The sequence below is a fragment of the Octodon degus genome, unplaced genomic scaffold, assembly GCF_000260255.1.
Source record: "Octodon degus isolate 3935 unplaced genomic scaffold, OctDeg1.0 scaffold00377, whole genome shotgun sequence".
Lineage (NCBI taxonomy): Eukaryota > Metazoa > Chordata > Mammalia > Rodentia > Octodontidae > Octodon > Octodon degus.
In genome coordinates this window covers 370838-381568 of record NW_004524953.1, presented here as the reverse complement: position 1 = coordinate 381568, position 10731 = coordinate 370838, and the positions used below count along the sequence as shown (strand labels likewise).

Genomic DNA, 10731 nt, shown 5'->3' with positions numbered 1-10731 from the left:
ATGGTTCATTCATCCTACCAACAGTTTCAGAATGCACTCAGCACACACAACAAATTGGCAGACATGGGTTGAAGACTGTGAGGAATTGGAGGGATGTGAGGCTGAATCTTCACTCAAAAATGTTCAGTGGCTGCAGTGTTTGACATTGTACTAGACACTGGAGGAAATGGTAATAGTAAAACAGACAAAATTCCTTTCTTCATATAGCTGGTATTCAAGAAAGCTTATATGATCTAAAAGAAATGTGTAGCCCTTATTCTTCTTTTTATTTTGTAGATTTAATGTAGTTCTGATACCAACATATGACAGCACACAAAAAGCAAACAATAGAGAAAGAAGAGAAAACAGATTTTTCATAGCGTGTCACCCTTAGCTGATCAGTAGTGGCTGCTCAGACTGCTGGATGGGCAGATATCAAGTCTGAACATTGGCTCCATGGGAAGGAATGCTGCAATTCACTAGTGATATCTGTAAACATTAAACCTGAAATCTTACTATCTGTAAGAGAAGCCACAGGTACCAAGATTAATGGTCCCACCACCAAAGCCAGCACCAGTTCTTGGTCCACCGCTGAATCCAGAACTGGTACTTGATCCACCACTGAATACTGCACTGGTGTTCAGTCCACTGCCAAAGCCAGCACTGCTGCTTGGTCCACTGCTGAAGCCAATACCGGTTCTCAGTCCTCCACCAAAGCCAGCTCCAGTGCTTGATTCAACATAGCTAGCTCCAGTATTCAGTCCACCACCATAGCCACCAGTGCTTTGTTCACTGCAGAAGCCAGCACTGGTGCTTGGTCCACCACTGAAGTCAACAACAGAACTTGGTCCAGGAAAGCCAGTGCTGGGGTTAGAACCAGTGCTTAAGCCAACGATGGTATTTAGTCCTCTGTCAAAGCCGACATTAAGCCCACTGCTAAAGCCATCGCTCATGCCGAGGCCGCCACTAAAGCCTGTACAAGTCCCAAGTGTGCTGTCAAAACCAGCACTGGTATCCAGTCTACAACCAAAGCCATCAGTAGTGACAAGTCCACTACCAAATCCAATACTGGTGCCTACTCTACCAACAAAGCCAGCACCAGTGCCTATTCTGTCACCAATGCAAGCACTGTTGCCTAGGCCACCACTAAAGTCAGTATTGGTGCCTAGGCCACTGTCAAAGCTAGTGCTGGTTCCAGTCACCAAAGCCAACACTGGTGCTCAGTTCCCCTCCAAATCCAGCACTGGTACTTAACCCATTACCAAAACTAAAACCGGCACTGGTGCTTGGTCCATCATTAAAATTGGCACTGGTGCCAGGAGAGCCACTAAAACATAGGTTTGTGTTAGATGCACTGCCAAAGCTGGAAGCGCCACCAAAACACAGGCTGGTGCTATGAGCACCATCAAAGTTGACACTGGTGCTGGGAGCACTACCAAAGCCAGTGTTGCTGCTGGAAGTATCACCAAAATCAGTCATGGTACTAAGTACCCCCACTGAAGCCAGTACTGGTGCTGAATGTACTGCCAAAGCCAGGGTTAGTGCTTGGTATACCACTGAAGCCAGCGGTGGTGCTGACTGCTGCACCAAATCCAGCACTGCTATTAAGAGCTCCACCAAAGCTGGCACTAGTGCTGAGAGCATTTCCAAAGCTAGTACTGGTACTAAGTGCACTGCTAAAGCCAGAACTGCTATTGAGTGCACCACCAAAGCTGGCACTGTTGCTGATGACACTGCCGAAGCTAGCACTGCTATTGAGTGCATTACCAAAGCCGGTACTAGTGCTGACATCACCATCAAAGTCAGCACTGGTATTGATGGCCCCACTAAAGCCATCACTACTACTGAATGCACCACTAAAGCTGACCCCAGTGCTGATGGCACTGCCAAAGCCAGCACTGCTGAATGCAGTGTCAATTCTGGCACTGGTGTTGACAGCATCACCAAAGGCAGCACTGGTGCTGATTGCACCATCAAAGCCAGCACTGCTATTTAGGGCACCACCAAAGCTGGCACTAGTGCTGGGAGAACCACCAAAGCAGATGCTAGTGCTTAGTGTGCCACCAAAGTCAGAAGTGGTACTAGAACCACCAAAGGAGATACTGGTGCTAAGTATGCTGGTGCTACAATACCCACCAAAGCAGATACTCATACTGAGTGTGCCTCCAAAGCTGGAACCAGAGGCAGGGGAGCCACCAAAGCATACACTCATGTTAAATGTGCCTCCAAAGCCAGTGCTGGTGTTAAGTGTACCACTGATGACAGTGTTCATGGTGGATGTACTATCAAAGCTAATGCTGGTGCTATGTGTACCACTGAAGCCAGCTGTTGTGTTGTTGAGTGTGTCTCCAAAGCTAAAGCTGGCTCCAGCACTAAAACTGGAACTGGTACAAGGTGTACCATCAAAACGAATGCTCATTCCATTACTGAAACTAGTTCTAGTGTTCAGTGAAACACCAAAGCTAATGTTTGATCCACTACTGAAATTAGGGCTCATGTTGGGTGCACCACCAAAGCTAATGCTAGCTCCACCACTGAAACTAGTGTTAGCATTGGTTGTACCACCAAAGCTGATGCTGGCTGTACTGCTGAAACTAGTGCTAGTGTTGGGTGCACCACTGAAGCTAATGCTTGCTCCACCACTGAAACTGGTAATAGTACTGGGTGTACCACCAAAAGTCATGCTGGCTGGACTACAGAAACTGACACTGCTACTGGGAGTGCCACTAAAGTTGATGCTGGCTTCACCACTGAAACTAGTGCTAGCACTGGATGCACTACCAAAACTAATGCTGGCTACACTGCTGAGGCTGGCACTGGTACTAGGTGCACTACCAAAACTAATGCTGGCCTCACTGCTAAAGCTTGCACTAGTGCTGGGTGTATCACCCAAGGTGATACCATCTCTACCGCCAAAGCCACCACTGGAGCCAGGTGTACCATTGATGCTAGTACTAGCACCATCACTGAACATATCCCTGGTGCTAGTTCCTTGTTGAAGTTGACATTGGTAGTGGCATCTGTGTTTTCTTGGGCTCTAGCTTCAATTTCAAATGAAGATCTGTTCCGTGCCTGAGTGTCATCACCTAACTTTTCCCTTGTCAGGCAGTCAATATCCATGTCATTCCAGTTCCAGGGCCCAGCCACAGCTTCCTCTCAAATCCCCATTTGGGCTCTTGCTTCAACCCTGGCCTTGGCTTCAGCTACAGCTACAGCTGCAGCTTGAACTTCTATCTCCACTGCTTCCCAATACTTTGTAGCCCAGTCCTTGGGGTCTTTCTTCTGTACCTTGCAGGTAGACTGGAGGACTTTTATCTTGCTAGACTCTTGGTATGAGCTCAGGCCCCAAAAGAACTCATATTCAAGTGATCTACTCCAAGTACTTCTGCTTCACAAACTCATTTGTGATGAGTTTCTTCACTTCCCCAGTGAGTGCCTCACCCCAGGGTGCAGCCTCAACTTGTGCAGTACCTCCCAGATGACAGTGCTGATGGCAGATGATAGATGACACCTCTTCACTGGCCTTGTTGTCATTCTTAAAAATGACTCAGAATCATCAAGAGTAGAACTAGCTTGGGTATATCCTTTGCCACTTCCAGTACACTTGCACAGGATTCCAAAGTACTGATGAGAATATACAAGCTACTTTGCTTATTGATTTCTTTTAGATTAATCTGAAACATCTTCCCCAGAGCTTAGCTTGCTTTTCAATGGTCTCTGGGAAATATTCATCATATTCTTGGATGACATCTTTCAGCATGTCTGAGCGCTTGATGGGGATCTTTGGTCCTTAATCAAGAGGTGTTTCACCAACTTATTTGCCCTTTCTTACAAAATGGCCACATCTCGGAGTGGTGGAAACCTTCAGCCCCATGGAATTCTCCTGTAATTAATTCCACTTCTCTCATCACCACTCAGATGCTTGGACTTTTGGTTCTTCTTGCCTCAGGTCCTAGTTGTGTGTTTCAGACTCAACTGAGCCAGATAGTCATCTGCCAGTGCCTGGACAATAGTAGCAACCCGAGTCTCAAGGGCATTTATACTAGTCTGAGAGGTGGCCATCTTGGCCTGCTTGCCTTGTTCAGCAGTTTTGGTCTTGTTTTCAGTTACCTGAGGCTTTGTGACAGCCTTTTGAGCCCTAGATCCTCTCTTGACCTGAAGGCTGGCTGCTAGTGTTTGGTTTTTAACCACTGGAGAGGCAGGTATAGCCTTAGAGACCTCAAAAACAGCATTTGGGGACTTGCTAACAACCTTCTTGCCCTTAGATTTTTTGGGCCGCAGAGCTGTTGCTGAGGTCTCAATCTGCCTGGTAGCTGTCTCAGTGGCATTTGGGGGCTCAAGATGCTCAGCGTCAATATTTGTAGGCTTAACAGTAGTCCTCTTGGCTTTGGAAGCTTTCTCGGTTCTGACAGTGGGTGCTGTGGCCTGGATATTGGCTGTCTCATTGGTAAATTGATCATGGGTGGTAGCTGTACGGGTGGTAGCTATAGCTAGTGAGATCTCAGTGGCATCATGTAGAGCCTTATTAGCAGCCTTCTTAGCCTTGGAAGTTTTCTTAGGCTTGGTGGAGGCTATAAAGGCTGAGGAACTGGCTGACTCATTGGCATTTGGAGCCTGGATAGTCTGTGAGATAACTGGGAGGTTTGGGGCTTGCAAAGGTGACTTCACCTGGGCAGTGACACGCTCACTGTCTGAAAGGCAACACTAGGAGACTAAGACTACCTTGGCAGCAATTCTTTTCATCTTGTTGGTTTTCTTAGGTGGAGCAGTACCTGAAGAAGCCTGAATATTGGTTACCTCACTAGTAACTGAAGCCTGGCTGATCTGGGAGGAGATTGGTAGGATTGAAGCCTACAAATTTATTTTGGGCTTGGTGGCAATCTCACTGACAGATGGGACTAGAAGGGAAGCAGGTGTGGACTTAGCAATAGCCTTAACAGGGGTCTTCTTGGTCTTGTTTTTCTTAGGCTGGTTGGCAACAGGTGGATCTTTGATTGCCACCAATAGGGAATGCATCAATAAGACACTGTCCTCTTCTTTTGTCTCTGTCTATTCATCTCTAGGGAATGGAAGCCCCAGGCTCCCAGAGGTAGGCAGAGGGCCCTGGAATGCAGACATCCTATAACCATAGCCAGTCCTTCTACCCATCTTCCTGAGAAGGCAAGTAACAGCTCAACCATGTCCTCTTGAGTCCTGAAAGTATCTTCTCTCTCCAAGCCTCTGCTTAGGTCTTAGCCCTTATTCTTACTCTCTACTTAAACAAAGGACAGACACTAAGTTGAAATTGCAAAGTAATATGATAATGATACAAATGAGTAAAGAATGAATCCCACCTGTATGTGGTTAAGGCAAGTGTTGTAAAAGAATGACCCAACACCGCATCTGGAAGACACATGCTAGAACCTCAAGAAAGTCACTTCTCTGCCTATTACTGTTACAGAACAGTGATCCAGACCTAACTGTGGTGTTGATTAGAGCCCCTGACAATTTACCTTGGAGACCATTCACTAAGAACAGTCTGGAAGAAAGATAATCTCTGAATACAACTTTAAAGCCCTACAGTGAAGCTAAATAATGAACCATGTGTTATTTTAATGTTTGATAACAAAAGAAGGTTGGCTGTTTTTACTGTTTGAATTTAACATGGTTTTTGAACAGGATGAAGTCATTACAATAGACAAAGAAATCTAATACAATTTTAAGTATTGGGAGAGAGAAGTTAAATCATCATTATTTACAGACTAATTATTTACATAGAAAATTCAAGAGGCTCAACAAGCTATTAGAACTAGCAAGGAAGTTCAACATCAGTGGATAAAAATAAAATTTGAAAATCAGCAGTGTTCTAATTCATAAGTAACAGCAAATTAGAAAATGTAATTTTAAGAATCCTATTCACAAGTGCAAGAAATTTTTACCTATGAACAAATGCCCCCCCACACAAATATACAAGTTAATGTAGAACACCAGATGGAGGGTGCTACATGTCTGTGAATGCTATTTTCATAAAAATCTCAACACTTTTTTGTATGTACATGTATGTATGTAATTTGATTAGATCTTAAAACTCAATTGGAATGATAAGTTAAGAACACCAAGATAATTTTGCAAAATCAATAAATAAAGCAAGGTGGTAGAATATGTCCTATCATGTATATGCGTAGTTTTGCAATATACATGCTTATTATCACCCTACATTAATTGAAACTGATGCTACAGAGATCAAAATAAATCATTTTTCACAGAAAGTGTGAATATGTCATTGTTGGTGGGCTTGTGTATGTATATTGAAGTGTATGAGTGTTGGCCTCTTAAAATAAGACTCATCTCAGATCTCATTGAAGCATGAAGATAACAACTTCAAAATATAAGAATTATTTATTCATCCTTTAAACCTTCCTTTTTCACAGGGGATATAGGTGTCAGTAGGGATTTGGAGGGAGATGTATAAAGAAAATATTATTAGTAATTGCTGACTCTCACCCCAAATGCCTTCCAAGTAGGAGTATGGGGAGTGCTCCTTTTCTACTGAATATGAGAGAAAAAATGTGAGAAGAGGGCATGTAGGTCCTATAGTTAGGGAGAACCAGTGGACTGGTGTTGGACCCTTTTGGAAAACCAGAGGCTCTGCAAGGAGCTGGGACTTGCTTTGGCAGTGAGCAAAATGTGCTTCCATGTTGGTTGGCTTCCAGTCCTAGCTTCCTTGATGGTGCTACAGATGTCAGAGAGGTGACAAGATGGAGCACCATGCAGAAGACAGAACCAGCCTGGAACTCCATACATCTTTGTCATAGAAAATCAGCAGCAGGTTCAAATGAATGTTGTGATGCATAAATATGTGGTTGGATAATAGATGGCTGTATAGAGACAGATTACATAGATAGATGATAGATAGATAGATAGATAGATAGATAGATAGATAGATAGGCACTGAGCACCCTGAAATGCAGGGGCCAAGAGGGAAGCAGACAGCTGGAGGGTCCAGACTGCTCTGGATCACAGGAAATTAACATAAATGCCTCAGGGGCAATGTTTGTAAAACCTTGGGAGAAAAAGTGACCTCCAAGTGTTTACCAAGTACAATGAGTATAAAGTCTTTTTTCAGCTTCTGCTTTCAGCTGAGTCTTCTGTGTTGAGCTGCTTTAGAATGAGATAGTAAGAAAAGTGGGAGCAGAGCTTAGAGACTTTAGGCAGAGAAAGTGGTAGGATAATGCATGGTCTCCACCACACAGTTTCCTATCTTCAGAAGTCCTAGCTGGAGAAGCAAATGGAATTTCTAATCATGTTTTGTGTTTTGATCATTATATAGGGCTGATCTTTCATTTGTGCATGTGCGTACAAGCACCTGCAATAACACCAAGTACATATTTCTCTAAAAGCTCTCTTGATGAAATATCTCCCACTATGAAAACTGGTTAGAGATAAGCTGTAGCTAGGGCAGATCACTCAAAGCCTATGGAAATTCAGAAAGGGAAAAATAAATATTTATGTATATACATAAGATAACTTGGATAATTGTATTGCTGATTTCTGCTGGTCTATTGAAAAAAGTTAATGCTTAAATCTTTTCTGTATCCCTTTTAATTTTCTATAACTTTTAAAACTAGTTTTACATGCTTATATCTGGTAATCTGAACAAATTTGAAGACAACAGTATGCAATATAATAACCGTCACTGAATTCCTATCATTTTGTTACTGAAATTCTGTATTGTTTCCAATGGTTTTTTTTTTCACTATTTTTATTCTCTTTAAAAAATAAATATCCCAGACATTTGAAAAACACTATGTAACTTTCTAACTAGACTAGTCACTAAAACTGCAAGCATCCTAATATAAAACCTAGCATAGTTCAGTTGCTACTGGAATTTATACTGGGCCCCACAATCAGCCGATCCTCACCCACTGATGGCCAGAGGCATATCCTTTTGCCTTTGAAATGCAAGATACTGAAAGCATTCAATTCTGAAAAGTTTCAAAAACTAAAAATTAAATTCAAGGCTTAAACATTTTTATTTTTGTTTTTGGAAAAATTATTTTTTGTAAACTTAAACTATTGTACATAGAAACTTGTAAAACAGTTCTGTAAAACTGAAAGAACCCTAGGGGAAAGGGAGGGTGAAATAGTTAAGCATTGAGGAAATCAGAAAAATAAAACAAAAAATAGCAAAGTGTTGAAAGTATAAATTTTATAAATACAAAACAAATTCACAAATTTTCCTGAATGCAAATAAATATCTAAATAATTTCCAAGGTGTAAAAATTTTAAATTAAGTCCTTCCCTTCCCCTTTTTCCTTCCCTCCATCCTACCATCCCTCACCATCTTTCTTTCCTTCCTTTTTTGCATTTGATCAATTTTATATAATATCTTCTCCAAGCAACAAATCTGAGTATCAACTTTTAGAAGGTGTCAAGTCATTTAACTAAAGTTACTGAAAGGAAAACATTAGCACCAATATGGAAGTTGTGCTCTCATTTTTACCTCATCTCTTGCTCAGCTTATCTTGGTTGCTTGGACAATTGGTTATTTTTCTGGCCATCCCATGACTTCCCTTTGCTCTCCATCCACCACTTAGCTGCCAGGCTCAAGTGTCTGTGTTCTATCACTGGTTGACATGATATTTTGTCTGTGTCCTTTTTCCTCCTCTTTGTTCTGTGTGGTATAGATAAATATGTACAGAAACATAAAAACAGCCAATTAAAGTATAAAAGCAGGAAAAGCTCCAACTATCAGATAAATTTCTAACATTGTGGCTGCAAAAACCATGTTGAGTAAATGATACTATGTAAAATTTAAAAGAAGAAATGTAACTCAACACCAAAGATTTATGAAACACTTGTGGAAGAACAATATAGCTTTTTCTCTACCAATGACCACCAACTGTGAATAGTTACATCAATAGCAGAAGAGAATCGAGAAGAGATGAGTCAGAGTGATCAAAGAGAAATATCGTAAGAGAAAGAAGCTATCAACTCACCAAGCTGATTTCTAGAAGAGTCACATTTGCAGCTATCTTTCTCTTTCTGCCTCTGTCATAGCCCATACCTCTTGCAGAACACTTACCTCTTTCCCCGGTGATAAATCTTATAGCTACACTATGTACCTGTTCAGTATGTTTCTGAATAGCACTGGGTCCCATTGACAGGAAACTTATGGTCTATCATACCAAGGTTTGCAGCCCACAAAAGCAGGTGACTGGCAGAATTGTAGTCCTGTGTTTCTGAAAGATCTATAGATATCAGGACAAATCCCAGAAAACATTATTTCTATTGAACTATATAATCTTCTTTGTGGTCTTATGATATCCAAATGAACTCTTATTTTGTGACAGTATAAGCAATTCCAAAGGGGAAAAGGAAGTACTTAGAAACCTAGATGAGTAATTTCTACTAAGGTTTGATGAGACTCGATGGATTTAAGTAGTTTTTGCTCTGGTCACTTTACATATAATTACTTATTACTGTTAAATTTCCCTCATGTACCAAACAATGGAGCTGGAATCAAGATTCTCTTCCATGTATTTTTAAAGTCCAGTCTTTGATAACATGGTCACTAAATTGAGAATAAGGGACATTGTTTACTATAGAAACTATGGAATTTAGAGGTATATCTTTGTGATATGGTAAATATGACATTATTACAAAAAACAGATCTCCTGTTACAAAATATAAAATTCTACGGACTCCTGTGATGATACTTCTGTTGTATGAGCTTGGACTCTTGTTGGTACAGGGTCTCGCTAAGCAGTTCAGACTGGTAGTGATCCTTCTATCTCAGCCATCCCAGAGATGCGATTAAAGTGTGCACCACCATTCCTGGTTTCAGTGGATGGCTCAGCACACCAGGATTCTGGGGTTGGCATGGCATGTGGTGTAGGACATCGAGCATCTCATGCTTGCCAGGCAGGCAATTTTGCCACCAAGTTATCTTCCCAGCCCTGAGCTTGGACTTTTAATCTCTCTGAGTTTCTACATCTGCATAAAAAGAGTAATGATTTATGCACTGTGAAATTGTAAGAATTAAATGAGATTAAATATAAAAATGACCTGTACAGTTCTTAGAATATATGTGAACAGTCAAATAATAATTTGTTACTATATTTTTGAGCTCTATAACAAAGTATTATAGAGCTCAGCTGGTTGGTACAAGTTTGGTGTTTGTCACAGTCCAGATGGGCTCATTATGTTATCATAGCAAATAATCCCCAAATCTCAGTGTCTCTCAATAATAGATTGGATTTTGATTTTTGCTATTTATCCACTGTTAGTTAACTGTTGCCCTAATCTATGTTACCTTTTCTATGGGACCCAGAGCAGCAGAGAAGCCTTGATTTGGAATATTGCCAGTAGTTGTTGCAGAGAGAAAAGAGATTGTGGTGAGAAAGAGGAAATCTCTACCCAGAACTAACACACGTCACTTTCTCTCACATTGGTTGGTTAAAGCAAATGACTTGGGCATAATTAGTCTAAACTGGATGGAATAACATACTCCTTTCACATAAATGAGCAACAAATATTGGTAAAGAGTAGCAGTTTAGTACAGGTGTATGCACCTGAGTACTTATTTTCCAACTTCAGTTCCTTGAATTCTCCAGGAAAAAATACAGAGAATGAGACTCTGATGATAGGATTATCCATTCATATGAAAACATTTTTATATAATCCTGTCTAATTATCCTTTAAGTCTCAAGTGAGATGCTGCTATTATCGTAGTCTTCTTGGATTTTGCTTGGTAGAAAATAAAGTCTTTCC

The 10731-nt window shown here is 41.2% G+C and overlaps 1 pseudogene; it reads right to left on the bottom strand.

The window, feature by feature from the left end:
• Positions 1-434: 434 nt before the first annotated feature.
• Positions 435-5127, bottom strand: LOC101569612 (annotated as a pseudogene).
• Between the last annotated feature and the right edge of the window lie 5604 nt (positions 5128-10731).